The sequence below is a fragment of the Tiliqua scincoides genome, chromosome 3, assembly GCF_035046505.1.
Source record: "Tiliqua scincoides isolate rTilSci1 chromosome 3, rTilSci1.hap2, whole genome shotgun sequence".
NCBI classification, from domain to species: domain Eukaryota; kingdom Metazoa; phylum Chordata; class Lepidosauria; order Squamata; family Scincidae; genus Tiliqua; species Tiliqua scincoides.
This window is the reverse complement of record NC_089823.1, coordinates 92625552-92649340: the sequence shown is the minus strand read 5'-3', so window position 1 is coordinate 92649340 and position 23789 is coordinate 92625552.

The window sequence follows — 23789 nt, the reverse complement described above, 5'->3', positions numbered from 1 at the left end:
AGCTGAGTTTTGCTGGTCCTGCCCCCTCCCGCCCTGCTCCCTCCCCCACTATACCTCCTCCTTGTCCTCCCCCACCTCCCCCCGCCCAAGAACACCTCCACCTTGCCTTCCCCCATACCCCCACTCACCTCTCTGCCCACCGCTGAGCACCAAATGGCAGACTGATTGCCTCCCACCGGTGCTGGCCCAGTGCAGGCTTGTGCTGGGCCAGCTCCAGCACTCAGCCGGTGCTAACCCTCATGAATGTGCTTTATAGCTTGTTCGCGACAGTGCACGCCAGCAGTGAGCCAGCGCATTGAGTTCAGGATTGGGCTCTGAGTCTGTCTGTCTGTATCTCTCAGTTGAAAGAAATGCTCCAATTTTTGTCTGTGAATTTGAAAAGTAAAAAAAAATGCTGTAGCAACACAAATGGGCAAACAAAGCTAGGCAAACAAAGGGGCAAACAGACAAAGCAATTATTCCAGGTGTACAAATGCTGAAATTCTACGTTTTGATTTCAGAAGTGAATTCATGACATTGACAGCTAAATATGAAAGACTTGACTACTGAAATGTGTCTGTGTGCCTAAGGTGGAGTTAATCTAGTATTTTGTTTGAAGTGGTTAGTCCAGTACTGCAGATGGTGGCCCTTTTACTCATAAAACATGTGACCACAATGTTGAGCACTAGAACTAATGTCTCAAGAAGAAAAACAGGCATTAACTTGAAACACAGCTGGTAAAAACAGTGACAGGTTTGAGATCCACATAGCATTTTGGTAGTCTGTGACCACATGCCATACGCACTAGCTTTCGTTGACATTGTTTCAAACTCTGTTACAAAAAGGGCCCTTGACTGGTAGTCCTGGAAGAGCTTTGAAAGTACAACAGGAATAAGGAACTTTTTACAAAGCCCTTTATGCATGGGATTCTCCAAAGTAATGGGAGGTGGTGGGCAAGATTCTGCAACCCCTTTACTCCTAGATATGCAATTTCTGAGTCTCACAGCCCAATCCTACCTACCTCCCTCCATTGCCAGAACTAGTGTTTCAGTGGAGGGGTGCGCTTTCCAGTCATCAAAAATGGCCTTCTGAAAGCAAGCAGAACTGCTTGCTTCTGGAACACTGGTGATGAGGGCAGAGTGAGCCAGCATGTGGCAGTGGATCCCTGGAGGCTTGATGACAAACATGGGTCAGTGAGGGGGACAGGGTCGGGGAGGGCAGAATGTTGTTGCAACGGGGTGGGAAGGAGGGTGGATTGGGTTCAGGAAGGGGGTATATTTGGTGCAGAGGCATCTGACAAATCGAAATCCCCTTCCTGGGTCTCATCCCGTGATCCAGGTCCATGAAGACCTGCAGCAGCAATTTCACAGGCACAGGTCCAAGTAGACCACTCCGTGCAGAGGTGGCTTATCCCCAGGTAAGGAAACAAATGTTCCCTTTGCCAGAGGAGACCTCTGAGCCCCCTCTCCCCAAGACGCAACATGAGCTGTTTTGGTGTGGCTGCATTGGCGGGGTGTGTGTGTGTGTGTGTGTGTGTGTGTGGAGTATAGGTTTGGGACATCAGGCTTCTAAACAGGCTACATTTGCTCTATGTTTCTTGAATATGAGATACTGGAATATTTAGAGCTTCCATGCTCTTGCTGAAATGTGTGTGTTTTAAGCAATTTATCATATTGGCAAAAAGTAACTATATAGATGAGGAAACAATCATTAAATTGTATCTCATAAATGCTTTAGCATAAACAGGGCTAGAAAAATCCAAGAAGCATTATGAGCTAAAATTGGGTCTGGCAACTGGCATTTGTGCAGAGTTCAGGCAATGGGATTTCTTCTTTTATTGGCTCCCAGAAAATCTTGTAGACACCTGAAAAATTCTGGTCACAGAGACTGAGAAGGACCAAATAAAAGGGGTGACGGAGCCAGTGACAGAGGTTGGTTGGTGTAGTTGTTGCTGGGATTTGAGAGGCGGTGTTGCTGAAGAGACCAGGAGAAGAGCTTGTGGTTAATAATCACTGAAGAAGTTGGAAAAGAGAGCCTAAGAAACCTTCCCAGAAGCTGATTCAGATGAAGAGCCAAGAGCTGACTCCTTGGTAGTGACTTTGAGTAGTGATTCAGCAGGAACAGAAGTGTCCTGAGGCCTTCTGAGTGGGGAAGGAGGGAAGGAGCTTCCAGAGTCCTGAATTTGCCTGAAGTGGGGACCCATCATGCTTTCTAGGAGGCCCTCCAGTGTGCGAGTGTGATTAATGTGGAGATAGGAAAGAATAGTTGGATATCTAAGGGCGCAATCCTAACCAACTTTCCAGCACTGACCCAGCCACAAGGTAAGGTAACAAACATGTCCTTACCTTGAGGAGGCCCCTTTGACTGTCTCTCCACTGCAGGATGCAGTGCATGCCACACTGGCATGAAAGTTGGTTAGGATTGTGCCCTGAGAGTGCAATCCTGAGTTGTGCTTAAGCAGGTGCAAGACCCTTGCATCAGCTTCTGGGTGTCGCGAACATGCTGTAAAGAACGTTCATGCCACTGCGGAAGTTTTTTTTATCTTTTATTTATTTAAATTTTTATGCCACCCTTCCTCCAAAGCGCTCAGAGCGGTGTACACAGCTGCTCCCCTCCTTTTGTCCTCACAACAATCCTGTGAGGTAGGTGAGGCTGAGAGAAAGTGACTGGCCCAAGGTCACCCAGGAAGCTTTGTGGCTGAGGGGGGATTTGAACCTGGGTCTTCCAGGTCTAAGTCCACCTCCCAAACCACTACACCATCCTGGCTCTCAGGGTGATGCACAAGGACGCGCATCAGCCTCCCCATGCCAGATCCAACCCTGGCAGAGGTAAGTTCACGCCATCGGTGGGCTGCTGGCCAGAGGGCTTGGGGAGGGTGGGTGGCAGTCAGACCAGTAGGCAAGCCAGGCCTGGGAGGGGAATGGGACCAGACTCCAGCACATAGGCCAGATCCTTGCACTGGGCTGCTGGTATCTGCGCCTGCAGTTTAGCTGGCGCAGATCCAAGTAGCCCCATGGGGCATTACTCAGGGTAAGGGGATAGAAGTCCCCTTACTTTAAGTTGCTCCAGGTCCACCTCCAACCCTGCTCTGGATAGAGTGCAGGCCAGCCCGCTGGCCTGTTCCAGCGCTAGTTAGGGCTGCCTGTTGTTTAGGTAATTGAACTAGTTGCAGGGCCTAAACATTCTTGGGGGCAGATATTAGAGGAAATGTATTAGCAGAGTTCCCAGTTAGCTGCATAGCTGCACAGCTCAAAGCCATGCTCCACGCAGCGTATTGTTCAGCAGCCTGGAAGTTTGGTGATGATGTGTGACGTCATTACCAAGTGTCTGGGGATGACATTGAGAGGCAGTCACAATGCAGTGTGCAACAAGAAGGGTCTGCACACTGGTATTAGCCCATTCAAGGGAATCATGCTTAGAAGTACCAGAACATCTAGGCAAACAAAGGAACCTGTTTAGTATTTTTATAAATACATTCATTTTGTTGTCTCAATGTAATATTGGGTTGTGTGATCACCAGTGGTGTCACTAGGGTTCGTGTCACCCAGTGGGGGGTGCCAGCGCGTCACCCCCCATGCAGTGGACGGGGCAACACCCCAGGTTTACTTGCAAGTAAACGCGACCTTCTGGCTTAGTTTTGCTTTCCATAGGGCTCAATACATTCATCTGCTTGGAGGTAGGGACTTCCTTCTCAGGTGTTTTTGGGGGCTGCATTCATTGAATCAGGACCATTCTGGTGTCGTTGGTTTCCTCGCAGCCTGCCCTTTCCAATGGACTAAGGCAAGTTTGCCTACTCATGAATAATCGTGCAATACGGCTCACTTTCACTTTCCATAGAGATCCATGCATTTTTTGTTCTCCAGTTTTTTGGCCATAACTTTTGATAGAAAGGAGATATTTCACTCTGGGTTTTTGCATTACATTCTGCTCGAAATTCCACATCCAACAGTATATAATATGTTGGGGTTACTCCTAACCAACGCGATTTTAGCATGTCACCCCTAAGTGCGCGTCACCCCCCGTGCGCGTCACCCAGTGCGGACCACACCCCCCGCACTCCCCTAGCGATGCCAGTGGTGATCACGCCCATGACCATGCCTAACTGGGATATCAAACGAATAGTTTTTAGTATAGGTTGCTTATCCAAAACGATTGGGACTAGAAGTGTTTCAAATGTTGGATTTTTTATTTTTTATTTTGGAATACTTGCATATACATAATGAGAGATCTTAGCACTGGGACCCAAGTCTAAACACAAAATTCATTTATGTTTCATATATACTTTATACATAGTCTGAAGGTAATTTTATGCAATATTTTAATAATGTTGTGCATGAAACAAAGTTTGTGTACACTGAACTATCAGAAAGCAAAGGTGTCATTATATCAGCCACTCATATGGACAATTTGAGGTTGAAGCATTTCGGATTTGCAAATTAGGGATGCTCAACCCGTATAAGGTGACAGCAGGCAGTTGGTAAAGGAGTCCACAGTGGGGAAGCAAGGGGCAAAGGTTTTTGCAGGAGTTCCTCCCTCATTACTATTAGAAAGGCATTTCTGAGCATGTGATTCAAGTAGGTGGGATTTTAAAATCCCCTGGTGGTGTTATTTAAAGAACCATGTGTGGAGTTTGATAGGAAGGGGAGGTGATGAGTTCTACCTGATCTGGCTGTTTAATCCTTCTCTCCCATGCACACCTCCTCCTCCACATGTCACACATGTAGAGCTAGAGAAACAGTTTTTCCGCTCTATTTGATGCTGGTTAGACTTCATTTGGAGCACTGAATATCAGTTTAGGGCACCACACTCTTCTCCAGATATAGACAAATTAGAGGCAATTAAAAGGACATCATCAGAAGTGATAAAAGATATTGAAAATAAGACCCAGGAGGACAGGCTAAGAGAAGTGGACATGCTCAATCAAGAGAAAAGAAGGCAGAGGGGAGACATTATAACTTTCCACAACTGCATAAAGGGCCATCACAAATACAGTGGGGAATGATCATTCTTATTAGCCAAAAGGGACAAAACACAAAACACAGTAATAGGCTGAAGCTGCAACACAGATAATATAGGCAAAATATTAGAGAAAGCTTTATGTCCTTAAGAACAATTAGACTATGGAGGAAACTGGAGATGCTCAAGGCTGGAGTTAATGGTAACCTATTAGAATTTAAGGATAATTAAATCAATTCTTGCATAATACATGGGAGGTCAGAGAAGGGGGACCTAAACAAATGAGTTGCTGCTGATCCCTTGTCTGTGCGCTGCAGCAGTGCTCTGAAAGGTTGCAGACCACAGAAAGGCTGTTACGTGGTGCTTTTTTCCCCTTTCTTCCTAGATGGAGCATTTCTTATTGAATAAGCCCCGCAGTGGTTTCCTCAGATGCTTTCAGGTCTTAATAAACCCTTATGAAAATGTTTGTTTATCATTTTCTGTGGATTATTTTAGAACAGTGATGTATAAGAAATATTTCTGAAAAGGATCTAATAGCTTTTAATCCACAACACTCTGGCAGTAATTGACTTCAGACGACTGTTTGCAGGGTAAGAACATAAGAACAGCCCCACTGGATCAGGCCATAGGCCCATCTAGACCAGCTTTCTGTATCTCACAGCCGCCCACCAAATGCCCCAGGGAGCACACCAGATAACAAGAGACCTCATCCTGGTGCCCTCCCCTACATCTGGCATTCTGACTTAACTCATTTCTAAAATCAGGAGGTTGCGCATACACATCATGGCTTGTACCCCGTAATGGATTTTTCCTCCAGAAACTTGTCCAATCCCCTTTTAAAGGCGTCCAGGCTAGACGCCATCACCACATCCTGTGGCAAGGAGTTCCACAGACCGAGCACACGCTGAGTAAAGAAATATTTTCTTTTGTCTGTTCTAACTCTCCCAACATTCAATTTTAGTGGATGTCCCCTGGTTCTGGTGTTATGTGAGAGTGTAAAGAGCATCTCCCTATCCACTCTGTCCATCCCCTGCATAATTTTGTATGTCTCAATCATGTCCCCCCTCAGGCGTCTCTTTTCTAGGCTGAAGAGGCCCAAACGCCGTAGCCTTTCCTCACAAGGAAGGTGCTCTAGCCCTGTAATCATCTTAGTCGCTCTCTTTTGCACCTTTTCCATTTCCACTATGTCTTTTTTGAGATGCGTTGACCAGAACTGGACACAATACTCCAGGTGTGGCCTTACCATAGATTTGTACAATGGCATTATAATATTAGCCGTTTTGTTCTCAATACCTTTCCTAATGATCCCAAGCATAGAATTGGCCTTCTTCACTGCCGCCGCACATCGGGTCGAAACTTTCATCGACCTGTCCACCACCACCCCAAGATCTCTCTCCTGATCTGTCACAGACAGCTCGGAATCCATCAGCCTATATCTAAATGGATGTCAGCCTAAATGGATCTAAATGGATGGATCTAAGTGGATCTAAGTGGATCTAAATGGATGTCAGCCTAACATCCATACCGGGTAAGATGGTGGAATACCTCATCAAAGATAGGATCTCAAAACACATAGACAAACAGGCCTTGCTGAGGGAGAGTCAGCATGGCTTCTGTAAGGGTAGGTCTTGCCTCACGAACCTTATAGAATTCTTTGAAAAGGTCAACAGGCATGTGGATGCGGGAGAACCCGTGGACATTATATATCTGGACTTTCAGAAGGCGTTTGACACGGTCCCTCACCAAAGGCTACTGAAAAAACTCCACAGTCAGGGAATTAGAGGACAGGTCCTCTCTTGGATTGAGAACTGGTTGGAGGCCAGGAAGCAGAGAGTGGGTGTCAATGGGCAATTTTCACAATGGAGAGAGGTGAAAAGCGGTGTGCCCCAAGAATCTGTCCTGGGACCGGTGCTTTTCAACCTCTTCATAAATGACCTGGAGACAGGGTTGAGCAGTGAAGTGGCTAAGTTTGCAGATGACACCAAACTTTTCCAAGTGGTAAAGACCAGAAGTGATTGTGAGGAGCTCCAGAAGGATCTCTCCAGACTGGCAGAATGGGCAGCAAAATGGCAGATGCGCTTCAATGTCAGTAAGTGTAAAGTTATGCACATTGGGGCAAAAAATCAAAACTTTAGATATAGGCTGATGGGTTCCGAGCTGTCTGTGACAGATCAGGAGAGAGATCTTGGGGTGGTGGTGGACAGGTCGATGAAAGATTGAGACATACAAAATTATGCAGGGGATGGACAGAGTGGATAGGGAGATGCTCTTTACACTCTCACATAATACCAGAACCAGGGGACATCCACTAAAATTGAGTGTTGGGCGGGTTAGGACAGACAAAAGAAAATATTTCTTTACTCAGCATGTGGTTGGTCTGTGGAACTCCTTGCCACAGGATGTGGTGCTGGCGTCTAGCCTAGACGCCTTTAAAAGGGGATTGGACAAGTTTCTGGAGGAAAAATCCATTATGGGGTACAAGACATGATGTGTATGCGCAACCTCCTGATTTTAGAAATGGGTTATGTCAGAATGCCAGATGCAAGGGAGGGCACCAGGATGAGGTCTCTTGTTATCTGGTGTGCTCCCTGGGGCATTTGGTGGGCCGCTGTGAGATACAGGAAGCTGGTCTAGATGGGCCTATGGCCTGATCCAGTGGGGCTGTTCTTATGTTCTTAAAGTTTTGATTTTTTGCCCCAATGTGCATGACTTTACACTTAGTGACACTGAAGTGCATCTGCCATTTTGTTGCCCATTCTGCCAGTCTGGAGAAATCCTTCTAGAGCTCCTCACAATCACTTCTGGTCTTTACCACTTGGAAAAGTTTGGTGTCATCTGCAAACTTAGCCGCTTCACTGCTCAACCCTGTCTCCAGGTCATTTATGAAGAGGTTGAAAAGCACCGGTCCCAGGACAGATCCTTGGGGCACACCGCTTTTCACCTCTCTCCATTGTGAAAATTGCCCATTGACACCCACTCTCTGCTTCCTGGCCTCCAACCAGTTCTCAATTCACAAGAGGACCTGTCCTCTAATTCCCTGACTGTGGAGTTTTTTCTGTAGCTACTGGCAAGACAGTGAGGCCAGCATTAACTCCATGCTCAGGAATCAAGAGGGAAGGCTGTGAGTTTTTAAACAACTGTTACACCACATAGACTACCATTTTGAAATCCACCTTTTGGAAATAACTATACATTTGTGCCCTGACACCTTTCAAGAATAAAATTTTTTAAAAAATAAACCAAAACTGTTTCAGGAGAGGAAAATTAGAGGGGAAAATGGAGCAGACAGTTCATCCGTTCAGAGCCTGCTGTTTCCCTACTCCAGGCAGTTCTCCCAGTGGTTTTTTATCCTGCAGGGTTGCAACATCATATTTGAGAGTTCAAACATGTATTTCTCTCTTTGCTTTTTAAAATTTCTCCCTCTGAAAGCAGTTTTGCTTATCTAAAAAATTGGTGGTGGGTCTTGACTGCAACCCTAAGCATACTTATACAATAAGCATACTTATTGGAAAATGGATCCAACTGAAATCAGTAGGAGTTGCTCCCAAATAATTTGTTGAATTGGGCTACTGGTCCCATGGAGTCCAAAGAGTTCATCAGAATTGTACAAAATGGATATGGATTGAGCTATGACTTACTCCTCTTCCTTAGTAAATCTCCATTTCATTCTTAAGTTGAAGAAGAATGATATTATTATGCTTCCAAATAAGTTGACAGTACCCCATGTAATATATAGAATGCATATAAAATTTATAGTCTTACAAAAATGAATCAATATCTTTAATATATATTCACTACTATCAAGCATTCAAATATCTTATTTACAATAATACCAGAATACCAAGTTAAAGATAAGGAACTCTTAGTAACAAACTGTACAAATCTCATCAGTACTTGGCCCAATTCTTATTAAACAACGCAGAACACAATTCTGTTACAATCACTGGCCGATGAGCCTTTGATTTTAAGATTTCATGTATCAGATAAAAAAGAATTTTTCCCCTCCACAAAATGCCCTCAAGCCTCAGCTAATGCTATTTGTTGAACCCAACTAGAGAGTAAGAAGCTGCACCAGGTTCATGGAACTCTGTTCAGCCAACATCTCCCACAGTGCCAGCTATATGCTCCCAGACTAAACTGTTTAAAGTTCAATATTCTCACAGGTGATGCTGTCCTTGCACTAAATTCATGATTGCCTATTCAAATTTAACATATTCAAGTAAATGATTCATTTCAAATATAGAGTTCTGGATGGCACCCATGTGTCCATGGCAGGACAATTTGGTGTTTGAAGAGAGCATTTTTTTTTCTCCAGAATGGATATGTGCTGCTATTTATATTAATTTGTTTAGGGTAAGGCCAAATTAGGTTATTCCAGCAAAAATCTCTTTTCTTTCATTTAAGCCTATTTCAACTAGTCTGGTATAGACAAAGTGTTGGATTTAGAGCAGTGTTCCCAACCTGTGGTCCGCAAGACCCTGAGATGTGGTCTGTGTGGTCTCAGGGATAAAAAAGATTTCCTTTAATTACTTCCAGCATCTCATCAAGTGAGTGCTCCCCCTCGGACCATCAGGGAGGGCAAAGAATGGACTGCCGGCAATTCAGTGTCATGCCGAGTGCTCTCCCATGGAATACCAAATTTAATTGTATTTTTTGTGGCAGGGTTGCTTGTGGTCCATGATGAGTCTAATTTTTGCTTCAGTGGTCCACAGACTCCTAAAGGTTGGGAACCACTGATTTAGTGTAAGAAGACCTGAATTCAAATCAATTCAAATCCTCACTCAGCCATTAAACTTCTCTCTCTTTCTCTCTCTCTCATCTACCTCACATACATCACAAGAGAGCTGCTTCCGTATAGTGCACTCCCACACAGGTGCAGCACATGTGTGAATATTGCAGCCATGAGGACGGCACTAAGTCGTAGAAATCTTTCCTACGACTTAGTTCTGCTCCCAGCTTCCCTGCTCCCAGAATCAGTGTGCCCTCATATTGATATGATTTCTTTATTTCTTTATTACATTTCTCTCTGATTTTTATCCATGTAGCTTTGGGTTGCATACATGAGTCATCCCTTGCCCATTTTATCCTCACAAGCCTGTGAAATGGGTTAGACCAGTGGTACCCAAACCGTGTACCTGATGACGGTGTGGTGAATTCACAGGGGTGGTGCAGCATCTTCTTCTGGCTCCCCAAGGCGCCACCATCTTGGATCACGTGAGATCTCATGCAATCCAAGATGGATGCACCTGGGAGAGGGGGAAGAATAGGGCACCGTGAAAGATGTGTAGCATGACTGCAGTAAGTTTGGGAACTGCTGGGTTAGACTCAGAAACTTCATTCTAACCAACTTTCCAGCACTGGAAAGGTAAAGGCAATGCGGCTCCGAGGTATGGGAACAAACATTCCCTTACCTAGAGGAGGCCTCCGTGACAGCCATCAACTGCAGGATGCAGCACATGCCCCATTGGCTCAGCTATGACACTGCTGGAAAATTGGTTAGGATTGGCCCAAGCTTACTCAATATACCTCCTGGCTGTTTCTGTTTCTGTTTGGAAACTAAGATCTCGTTTTAGACGGACACTCTACAACTAGTTCTTAACTACAACATTTTTAATCACTACTTCAGGACGGCAGGTCCTATGCAATTGCAGTATCCATACATGGTTGGCAACCTTCAGTCTCGAAAGACTATGGTATAAGCCTACAGCACCCCCTTTCACAGGGTTGTTGTGAGGATAAAATCAGACAACCCCATGTATGTAAAGTCTCCAATCAGCAATTATAAGAAACAAAGGTAGTAGATAAATAATCTTAGCCTAAGGCTGGCAAATATAGCCAAAGCAGGCGGTAATTCTTTTCAGCGGAGGCCAGCACTTATTCTACCCAACACAACCATCTATGTTCAGTTTGTTTGTCTGCAGGAAACAAAGTTACCAATCTGAGATGTGTCCATGCCTTCCTATAGCGCATAACAACTTCAGTTTAATTTGGAAATTGTTTTAGGATTGGCTCACATGCTTGACTAATAGCAAAGCTATTCTGAAAATGAAAAGGGGGGGAAGTATGAAGGCTTGAAATGGGACTGTAAAACAAAACAAACACACAAAAAGGCTTCACAGGCATTTTAAAATGTGGCTTTAATATGCATGTGTAGCAGCTGGACTGGCACAATGGACCCTAACGGCTCCTTCAGGTTTCTTTCATACTGTATTATTCCCTCTTCAGCGAGAGTACCAAAAACATTTAAGGGGGGGTGGTGTGGAGGAGAAACCTCCTCATATTTCTTTCAAACAGCTGCACCAGGCAACAATGACACAGGCAATTTCATCATGCAAGAGTCCCAGCATAAATGTAACTCATTTGATTGAAGGACTTGGGAACAAGAGAGAAAATAGCCAGTGCAGTTGCATCGTGTGTGAGGGCCAACACAACCCCGCTTGAGGCCTGACTGGGCACATTGTATCCAGCCCACACCACCTTGCACACACAGAAAGCAACTGAGCATTGCTTGCAAGAACAAGCAGTGATTTTGGAAAGCAAAGCAAATCTTCCCAATGTGGGTCAAGTGACCGTTTGCTTGACTGTGATTCGAGATTGTGATTCATGTTCCGATAATGGGTATGCCACATGTCTGGTGAAGTCTGGCAATAAAATAGAAGCACCCAACCATGTTCACAATGCCTTAATCACTAACGCCAAGTCAAAATACTATTTGACCCAAGAATTTTAAAGATACGCCACTAAAGAGTCAAAGAAACAAACCACTGTTTTATGCTTCCTTGTTTGCCAGCTCCTAAGGAAATTCCAGTCTGATTCTTCAACCACTTCAACTGTTCTTTATCTGGTTTCAAAAAAACAAAAGGCAATGCAAGGACATAATCCTGATGAAGGGCACATGTGTATAAATCAACACAAAATATATGAGCCATGTGTGCGTGAGCAGGATGCTGTGGGTATTTTTCTAAATATTTTAAGGAGAAACCACAAATATTTTACTGCATGTTTACTTATGCATGGACTCTTTACAACTGATATTTTAGAGCACTTTTATTTTATACTCAGCTATTTGTACCTAGGTACAACATGTAGCAGGAGAAGCTGCTCTGAGGGCTGTAACCCATATAACAGGGTGGCAAATATTTTCATGAGATACGAACCCATACCTATCTGCCTGTGCAGATGTTCTTCTCTGTGTATGTGTGGATAATGGATGCACTGCTGGCCCTGTCTCCTCTCCATAATGAACATCCAGGCATTGGTTAGAATGTGTGCAGAGTGTCATACGCACACAAGATCAGTGTCACAGTGGTCAACTCTGGTGCAGGAGCTTATTATGACACACACACACCTGATACATAACAACCTGCTATGGTTACACAATGATGACAACAACACAGACTTTAAATATCTTCATTCAAGTGTTTTCTTCTCCTACCACTTATTCTGACTGAAACTCTTTAGACTTCATTTAAAGATCTAGCTCAGAGGTTCTCAAACTGTGGGTCGCAACCCAATTTTTGGTGGGTCATAAGGCCAGTGCTACCAGGAAGCTGCAAGGCATTCTGGGTCAAGGCACACCCATGCCACACAGGTAGTATTGACCTGCAATTCACTTTGTTGGCCATGTCATGCAACAGAATGCTTTGTGGCCTTGCATTCTGGGGCACAACCCACAAGGGTAGGTCCTTGGGTTGTGATGTGACAGCCATGGCCAATGAGGTGGATTGTGGGGATAAAAAGTTTGAGAACCACTGAAAGAGCTCATTTCATTCCTCAAACACTGACCAGAGGTCCTCATAAAGCTCTGAGAGACATCTTTTCCTTGCCCCCTCCATTTCTGAAGGATGCCACAATTGTCTTGCTGGATCAGGACAAGGTCTGCCTAGTTGCACATTCTCTTTACAACACTCTCAGTGGCCAACTTAAGGTTTCTGGGGAGCTTACAAGTATGACATGGGCAGGTTAGTGGTCCCTTGATGCTTGTCGCCAGCATCTGGTACTCAGAGATACACTGCCTCTGTACATGGAGACAAACACAACCATTAACATTTTGCATGCTGCTTTGCCATATGACAAAAAGGTGGGCAAGAAATTATTATTATTATTATTATTATTATTATTATTATTATTATTATTCAATCAATCAATCAATCAATCAGTCAAAGCACATCTAATAATAGACTCCTTTTGTTGTGAGTTTTTAAATGGAACAGATGAAATAACAACTTCTGTTCTGTTGCTCTGATCCTCTTGTCTGCCTTGTATGCCCGGCTTCTGAATAAATAAAGACAGGTATTCATTACCTTTTTCTCCTGCCCTTCCTTTCATTACCTTTTTCTCCTGCCCTTCCTTCAAGGAGGTAGGCAGAGTTACTTATATAGATGTTCGCCATGCTCAGACACAATGTCAGTGAAATGTGCCATTTCTATATCAGCTGTGATTACAAGTGCTTGGTGCCAAAACGTTCCTTACATCTAAGTGATGCTGTCTGTGAAACATATATACTTCATTGGCTTTTAGTGATCCAAATAGTTTTCTTTCTTAAAACTGCATATCTAGTTATAGGCTTCCAAGATGCTTAATGCTCATCTAATGTCGCAGCCCAGCCCTATAGCTGAATTATGTTAGTTTAAATGGAAGAGTGGTGAGAGCTATTTGTAAGATGCTTATATCCTCAGAATGTCCTGCCAGCTCACATCCAAATCCAGCACCCATTTACTCAGAAGTAAATCCCCAAGGATCCCAATGAAGCTTGCTTGCTGCTGGAAGTGCTTAAGTACATGGCTTCAGAACTATTAATCATGCTGAAATGATTGTGGGGTGACTTTATCAAGACAAGGCATATTAGAGCTGTCATCTGATTTAAAAAAATCTTGGTTGTTAAGGCAATCAATTAAATTTACATAAATTTACAACCTGTGAATAAAGGCAGTAGTTCTGAAGAATGATGAAGACTAACAGCCCAATTAGGGCCCAGAGTGTGCCGCGCCACAGACAAAAGTTTGTGATTGTAGCAGCGCAATGCTGCTATGGGAAACAACCAAGGCTTCTGGGGCCTTGTTGTTTGGTGGGAGTGCAGAGACACTGAGAAAGTTTAGACTATAAACAGGAACAGTGAGGCGCAGAGCAACGAATGAGCCGGGAGACAGATTTCAGAGGGATGCCAAGAGGCTGAGGCTGGAGCAGATCCGAGAGAGCCTTGCTCTGCCTCTACCAGGCTTTATTTATTCCTACACATGTTGCAATCCCTTGCAATACAAAGAGGGTTACTGAGGGTTACTTTGCCAGGGAACCGGCTGTCTCTGCCCGGCTCTTCAACTAACCACAACATTCCATTGACTAAGATAAGGGGCATATCTCCATAACATCCTCTTGTTGACAGGCTACTGGGCTTTAGACTCAGCATGTTATCCAAGGCTGCGCCGAGTATGCTCTTTGCGCAGATGTAGAGTGTGCTTTGCTGTCATTGCCAACATACTGAGGCTAAGGCCAGCGCCTCTGCATAAACACTTCAGTGATGTATGCTATGGGCCATCTGAGAACCAGACAGCTCAGGAGCGGTAAGTAAAAAATTCTGTAACTCATGTCTGCATAGATTGCCTGGTCTCCAGAGGGTCTTCTTGGACCTCTGCCAGCTCTTTAGCTAGTGTAAGTCCAAGGACAGTTCTGGGGCAGGTCTGGGCTGGGAAGCAGAAATAGGATTTGACATGCATGACTGCTGCTGAGATTCTCCTTCCTCCTGCTTCAAACCACCTTCTGGGGGTTCCCAGGAAATCATTCTGGCCAGCAGCATTGCTGGGATGACACCCCTGTTCTGGAATGTTTGGAGCTCTAATCTGTCCCAGAGTCAGATGGGAAGGCCCAGCTCGTGACCCATAGCACATGGGCTCATGACTCACCTTTGGGTTGCAACCCACACTTTGAGAAACCTGTTTTAACTTTGCAGTCCTATATACACTTACCTGACAATAAATCTGATGGAACTCATTGGAACTTATTTTTAAGTAGACATGCATATGAATGCATTGCAAGGCTGAAATGTTATTCATATTTGCCAAATGGATGTTTGGTTGAACTCAGTGGGGCTTGATTCACAGCAGAAATGCTTAGGATGGCATTGGAACGGTCCTATAAATTATACTCAAGAGTAAGTCCCAGTGACTTTCTCCCAGGTAAGCATGCATAGGATTGCAGTCTAAGAGCCTAATCCTGCACTCATACTGCTGGTGCTTTGCCGGCGGTGAGTGATGGAAACCAGAAGTAGCTCAGTGCCAGCCAGCGCTGGGCTACTGCCAGTGGATTGCTGGTGCTGCACTGCTTGGCAGTCGCATGGACCACAGGGCAGCGGAGAAGTGGGTGGGGGCATGTGGGAGATGGGTAGGAGGTGTTCTGGGGCAGGGAGAGGCGGGGAGAGGGCGGAGAGGAGGCGTGCCAGTTAGGCAGCAGGGCAAGGTGGGACCAGCGGAGATCTGCTCCACTGCATTCAGAGTCTACATGTTGGGCCGCTGGCCGGACAGAGGTTCCGGGCTGCTGCAGAATAGAGTAGACCCATTGTAAGGTTACTTCCCTCATCCGGAGGAAGGGGACAAAATCTCCTTTCCCTGAGGAACCGCCGGCAGCTGCCCTGTTGTGTTCAGGATGCCATGGCAGCTGTCTCGGTGCCACAACAATTCCAGTGCAACGGGCAGCTCAGGATTGGGCTGTAAATTTTGCAACCTTAAAAGATATGAATTGGAGGTACATATGGCTATGCTGTCTGACAGAAGTATGTCCATTCTGTACAGAGAGAGCTTTAAGATAATTTTTGCCCATGGGACCTGTAAAAGGAGATGGGAGTCCATTTTCAAGCTTAACCTGCAATGAGCAAATGTATATAAAGAATTTTGTATAACACTGGAATAGCACTAATTAAAACAATTACAACCTAGTCATAGTGGGGAATTGTCTGAGTTTCTTCTTAAAACAAGGAATGATTGCAATTGCTCTTATATCGACTGGTAACTATTTCCACGTATGCTAAGTCTTAAAACAAAATGCTTTCTGAGCCTTGTTTGTATTCATCCAGACATGGTAGCTTCAGAGCCTGAAGGGAGGGTATAAGTCATTCTGTGCAATGTAGGCCAGAAAAATACTGAACACCCATAAAACTGCCTAATTCCAAGTCATGCAAGTCCTCATTTTTCTAAAGCCTTCAGCTTTAAAATAATCACAGTCTCTCTCTCTCTCTCTCTCTCTCTCTCTCTCTAGGTAGGTAGGTAGGTAGGTAGGTAGATAGATAGATAGATAGATAGATAGATAGATAGATAGATAGATAGATAGATAGATATGGATCTTCATTACTGTAACCCCTGCAGACCCTCATTATGTCCACTCTTTCACGTACACATGTTAAGACAGCAAAAACAGTGCTGTGGAAGTTACCCTGGAGGTCATCTAGTCCAGCCCCCTATTCGGTATACTGCAACTACTGCTTGTAGGCAAGTAATCTACAGTTTTTTAAAATTATGCTTTCAATTGGAACAGCTTACTTCATCAGATTAAGAATAAGGAAAATGCCATGTTCCCTGCAGCTGGCCCTCTGCCCCCCTTTTTTTTTATAACACTACTTCCCTTTTGAAACAGAGATCTTTTAGTCCAAATTCTAAAACTTTTTGAGTCACAGAGGAAGATCACGCAGCTGGTGTTTACTATGAGACTTCCAAATCATGTTTAAAGAGTCCTTTCACTACATCACATCAATTTACAGCAGAAACAATGACAACTGAGAAAAATGTCCATCATATATGTTTAAAATACCACCCTGAAAATAACTTTGCAAGGGTGGAGGGGAACAAAAAATTGACCTAGTTTTAGTTTTGTAAATAAGATAATTCAGTTTAAATTGACTATAAAAGTAATATACAAGTAACTTGATAGCTAGTGAGAAAACCAGAGCAGTCCCCAAGATTGTTCGTTTCATTGATTTCACCATGTCTCAGGCATGATGAATGGGTGGTCACATGAGATATTTCTCAAGATATGCCCCAGGAAAAGCTGGCACAATTGATACTTCATCCTGGGTGGACTCACTGATTCTGGATGTGGTTGAAGTTCCTCATTCAAGTGGAATTCAATTCCCCACAACATTCCACATAGATGTCTGTTGAACAGACATCAAACAAAATTTTAGATTTTTTCCCTGTGAAACCTGAAGCAGATTTGCTAGCAGAGAAAGCTTGTTTTCAGTGGCAAAATTGACATTTCCAGTCAGTAGATCTACTCATGAATCAGTACCTGCAGCCCCCTGATGCTTTTTGAGAGTACAAATGACACCTCCATAAAAAGCTTTAGCAGAATATTCCAGAACAAGATTTCCATGAATATAGAATTAGTCACCTGAAAGCCACACCCCTGTAGTGAGATCCTACATGGTTTCAGTGGTTATATGAATAATGAAATGATGTGGGACAGATCTTTACCAATCAGTTATTGCTTCCACCCCATCTGTGAATTGATCAGATGGTAAGCACTCAGGGATAGCCAATACAGTTCTTCTATACTGGAGAATACATGGAGAAGTGGTTCCTATGATACAAAGGAGAGGTAGCTGTTCCTTCTTCTTCTGGATAAAGACTGGCTAGTGAGAAAGCTACACAACAAAACTTCCTCAGGGTTATAATGCCTAGTTTGTTTTTGTTTCTATTGATCTTAGTCATAGTTTGACCATAGGTGTTTTTTCTAGTTTGCCTGTTAGATGACAGCACTAATCCTCAATTAAACCTTTTAAAACCAGTTATAGATCTGCTTAATCAGTTCGCTTCACTCTTTGCTGATACAAATGCATTTAATAAGCTAGTGTTCCCCAAACTGTGGACCTTGACTGGATTGTTGGTGGGTCTTGAAACTGACAAGCTGAAAGCTGACAAGAAAAATGAATTGAGCCCTATGGAAACAGAAAGGAGCAACATATGCACATTTACTCATGAGTTTGTAAATGTGTCTCAATCCACTTTGAAGGGCGTGCCAAGGGGAATGCAATGCTACCAGACTGGTCCTGATGTGATGAATGCAGGCTTGAACAACAACCTCAAGAAGGAAGGCCTCCCTCTCCAAGTTGACAAGGAAAATGTAGGGAGAAGCAAAATTGAGCCACACATGTGTGTTTGCTCATGAGTAGGCAAATGTGCCTTCACTCTTATCAAAGTCAAGGTGAAAGGGAACACAAGGCTACCAGAGTGTTCCTGCTCTGATGAACAAAAGGGTCAAAAAGCTCCCCTCCCCCCCCCCCACCATAGTAAAAAGGATCAAAACAGAGACTTGAGCAGCTGGTAAGGTGAAATTGGTTTCTTTTTTAGTTTCAAAAAGCTAGGTGGGTCCTAATATAGTGTCAATGTAAAAGTAGAGTCTGGTGCTAAAACATTTGGGAACCACTGCTGCATCAGATTTGGGGAAAGCTGTGTTTCTAAAAAGCCATATCAGTAATTCAAGATTCAAATGATAAAAACTGTTCTTCATACAAAATCACTAAAGCCAGTACACTTATGAAAAACTATACTGGCAATATGAATTAGAAAGAAGAGCATGATCATGACTTTCAGACTAGAGCCCGTCGCCCCCTCAACTCTGGAATTACTAAAAAGTGCAGCTGGAGCACCTGGAAGAGGGGAAATGAATCATTCTCTTCAATGAGAACAAAAGTATAGCAGGACCTTTTTTGTGCATCCCATTGACGTCAATAAGACTCCCGTTGGACATTTGGGCCTGAAAATGAGAATAATTTAATATACAGCAGAGTTAGGAATCCACTGCAACTTCACAGACTTCAAGCATGGCCTAAGAACACAGATGAGGTTTTCTTCAAGACATTCTGTTTTGCATATTGTCCTCAGTTATTAAAGGAAAATCTCCAAGAAAGACATTGCAATTTTAGAGAAGGAGCTCAATGCATATGGTCGGAAGACTGACACATATTAAAATCATTGCAGTAACTACCTTTCTGAAATCAAGAACTCTCAGCCCAATCCTATCCACACTTTCCTGGGAGTAAGCCCTATTGATGCTAATGGGAATTACTTCTGAGTAGACATGCATAGAATTGGGCTGTAATTCCCTACTTTAGCACTTCTTTTCACAAGAAGTTAAAACCCAGAAAACTGCAACGATTGTCCTTGATTTTTGCCTTGGCTGCATCAGAGCAACAAATAGCAGAAACCCCTTTAATATCCCTGTGCACCTGTTGCATTGCACTGAGCTCTATTGTGTTTTCAATTTGTGACACGTGCCATTACAGTACCATACTGTGTCATGCATGAAAACATAGGCCTGCTAAGAACCAGCACTGTGTTGTTTATAATAATAGCAGCAAATACTCTCTCATTCACCAAACCGACATATGCTTATACGCATATAAATACCTCTAAGGAAACTGTTCCAATATTGCTATTTGAGCTGAGCAAATAACACATAACAAATATTTTATGTGACAAATTTCACTTCATTCACTCTTTGCCTATCACAATTGTCTCTAATTTATTCATTTTCAAGCTTATTTGACAAGCCTTCTGTCTAATTTTTTTTACTCGACGGTCGGCTCACAGGTACTCGGAATTCCAGCAGCACTGTTTCAACCTGATTGGCTCAAGAAGTCACATGGTAGTGCCTCTGGAAGTGAATTTGGAAAACGTCACACGAAGAATGAATGTCTCTGCATGTGACTTTTGAACACCGGTAAACCATTGTTAAAAGTAGGACTGTTTGCAGCCGTCAAATACAGAATGCCGAAAGGTGTGCAAGCACGGGGAAAGTGAATTATACAAAGGAAACTGAATAGTCATAGAAATATCTGCTCTCCTTGGAAGCTAGACCTATATTCCTTCTCACAGTATTTTTTTAATTCAGAAGAATAATTACTACCAAACTAATTTCCCTCAGTTTTCCTTAGGGCCAAAACAAATACCTGTACATTGCCTGTGACCAAATTGTTTTCTGCTCAGTTCTATCAAGGGCTCACATAGCTGACGTGGGTTCAAGGAGACCCATAGTTGGCCAGAACACCTACCAAGGGGTAGGTTTTTACATCTCTCATTGGCCTCCCCTCCATAGCATGCAGGGTGTGCTCCACTGGCTCGGCGGCATACTATAGCATGGCATTGGATAGTATTGGGCTGTTAAACTTTCTCAAGTTCTTTTGAAGAAAATGATGACAGGTTTGCACCGGGCATTGGATCGCGCATTGGACGGTTCAGGCACTAGCCAAGGGCTCGCCATGCCCATTGGTGTGCCCACTCGGTTAGAATGAGCCCTGATCTCTCAGTACTGGCAGCAATGGGCATGCCAACTGATACTACTGGACAGTGGTTTGGATCCAGAGAACCATGAGTGGAAGAAGAAAATGTATTACTGTTGTTTTGTAATAATAATAATAAAATAATAATAATAAAACTTTATTTTTATCCCGCCCTTCTCCCTAACGGGACCCAGGGTGGCTAACAACATATTAAAAAAACAAATTTTAAAAACATTAATACATAGCAGATAAAAACATTTAAAAACACATTACAGAGGCCATAAAAACAGTAGTCAGATTAAAAGACAGAATAAAAGAGCAAGTCACCGAGGAATCAAGCCTGTAAAAAACTAAAAGATGTATAAAAATGTTAAGAAGGCCAGAAATCAGAAGGCTTGTTTAAACAACAGTGTTTTCAGGCCTCGCCGAAAACTCTCAAGAGAGGGAGCCATTCTCAAATCAAGGGGAAGGGAGTTCCATAATGTTGGTGCCACTACCGAGAAGGCCCTATTTCTTGCAGCCGCCCCCCGGACCTCCTTGGGTGGCGGCACTTGCAAAAAGGCCTCATACACAGGCTCTAGCGCAAAGCTTGTCACAGTGGAGAATCACAACATATCAGGGGTTACATTACAGTCTAAGAAAGGTTGCAATCCGAACCACACTTTCCTGGGAGTAAGCCCCATTGAACAAAAATAGGACTTACTTCTGAATAGACCTGGTTAGGATTGTGCCCAAATATGAATAAAAAAGATAACTTGTAGCACAACTTCTACTGGTTCATCGAAGTGTCCAAAAAGAGCTTGTGTAAAGTGTGAGATCCCATGTGAATAGTAGAACGTCCATGGATTTGAGGATGCATTTGTCACCCAATCCTCTTCTAGTTCTGAAACAGGACTTGCATGAGCATAATTGGCTTTCAGATAGTTGAAGAGCAGCTTTGGCTCCAAGTCCATGTACTAACTGAATGAAGAGATGAGAGACCACTGTACCTCTGTCATGCTGCCTGGTCTTTTCATTCCTATTTATCTTTGCAAAATCCTTCAGATTTCACTTAAAGTGAAATTCAGGAGGCAACTCTACTAGAGAGTACTGTATAATAAACCCTTTGTTATCATGATGTAGCCAGAGAGGCTTATCTGCAATCTACCTTAAAAACATGCCACAGTGGGCCACAGAGGACTGAATTCAATCAGGATTTTGGCCAAAATGTAATAAAGTACACTGTGTACATTGTGTACCTGAGGTACAGCTCTCGGGAATTGTGTCTATGCCTTCTGAAACAAGATGAGGTTCTGTGTTTGTTTTGTCATGTCTAACACATTCTAGGGCACATATTACACATCACAAGGATACATGACTGCTGCAAATGTTTATCTTTTCTCTGCATCTCCCCAGTAACATTTAGTTAAAGAGGATGCACGATATGCTACCATCACACTTAGAGATTCTCTGTTCCCTACAAGCAGAGGGAATGATGTGAAGGGGGGCCTGGGAAATCCAGGGATAGGACAATATCTCTATGCAGGTCTTAGTTCCTCAGTATATAGTCAACATGTGATGGGGAGGAATGCTGGATAGCTATGCTCCCTTGTACCTGCTGGCTCTGCCACCCAGCAGCCATAAGTGATATATTCATTAATGGTCATGAAGCAGTATGGATGACAGCTTGAGCCACAGTAGCAGAAATGTCAAACTGGATACAGACTGGAAACTGTCTGAAAGTCCCACTTTATGGTGGTGATAAAGGCAAATAAATATGACTTCTCCATCAACTTGCATCCATGCAGTTGAATGTGCAGTTGGATGTCTAGTACAGTTTTTCTGGGAAGCAAACAAGATGTGAATTTAAGGCCCAATCCTAACAATGCACTATGCAAGTGGAATGCATGTTCTGCTGGCATAGCATGCTTTGGAGGTTTTGCAAATGCGACTCCACTGGAGAGCAGGGCCTGGCTGCCACGGGAAGTGGCAAGCGGCCAGGTCCATGCGGTGATGGACTATAGATACCAACCACCTCAAGGAAGACTGTAGAAGGGCTAGGAGAAAGGCAGGGAGGGAGTGGAACAGGGCAGGTAGTGGGCAGAATGGGGTGGTGACTAGGGCAGGGGAAGGGTGGATCTGGCCTGAGAAAGGGCAGGTTTGGCAGCTGCGACAACCCAAAATCCTGATTCCCTTTTCAGGCCTGATCCACCTTCATGTGCCAATGCAGACATGCCAACGATATCCTATTGGGCAGGTCTGGGCATTCCCCAGGACAAAAGAATGAATGTTCATTACCCTGAGGAGACCTCAACAGGCCAAAACTCCACAGCGGGATACAGATATTGGCACCACTTCATCACTTCATGGGGAGTTACAGTGGATTGGGCACCATTTTGTCTTCCATTATTTCTTGCTTATTTTATAAAAAGCAGCCTCCACACCAGAGCATCAGAGGGGGTTTACCAATCTGAATCATGAGGTCTTGAAGCTGCTATTTACATATATAAAGTGTAAACACACACACACACACACACACACACACACACACACACACATGCCCTCCATGGAAGATTTAGCAACATATTAAAGTCACATCTAGTTTGTCCAAATGATGAGAGGTTTTTTACATTATGGCAGTAATTGTAATAGTCCAGCCCTTCTTGGCCTAATGTGAGCAATTTGCAAGGCATCATAGATTTTAATCTCTGCTTACATCATGGCAAGGAAGACTTTATTGTAGAATATTGGAACAGTTTGATTGACTAGTTGCAGGAATTTCAATATAACGCAAAGCATCTTTCACATCCTCTCAGTGCAACCCCTATTTATTTCAACCGCATTCATCTGGTGTAAATTCCATTGAGCTGAAAACATGCTTGTGGAAATGGACCTGATGCAAGGCAGTGCTTGGGAAGTGTGCCAGATGCTCTTTAAACAAAGCCGGGTTCTGTGTTTGCTTTGTGATGTCCAACAATGGGACCACTAAGGGCTCTCAGGTAAATGCATGTTAAAACACAGCTCGATCAGTGCCTCATCTTTGGCACTGAAGGCTTTCTCATACCTCTCAAAACCCATTTTCCCTCTCTGCACCTTGTGTACACTACGTCCTCCAAACACGTAATAGGATTACCACCACTCCTAGGGAAAATAAAACAAACATTGATCATTTGCATATGCTAGCTCATTTGCATGTACGAACATTTACAATTGACCATTGCTCGGTATTGAGTCTGAGTTGTTTTTTTTTTTTTTATACCAGTGTGGGAAGGGGAGTTCCATCAGAACCATCTAGAACTGGGCAACTCTTGGTAATAGCCATAGACAGAAAGAAGCCTTGATGCCCAATCTTAGATAAACTCCCCCTGTGCCAATGGAGTTGCACCAAGAGGGCACGCAGGGGAGTTTTGGGTTCCAGAGTTCTCCTCTGGGTAAGCGAACATTTGTTCCATTTCCCAGGGGTAAGTCCTGGCTGGATCTACTAAGATCTGGATCTACTAAGATCTACTAAGATCTGTGCAAACTACTTTGCTGACACACATCTGAATGGATCTGGCAAAGCAGATTGAGGCTGAGAAGGGTGATAGGATATCAATTTCACCATGCTGCC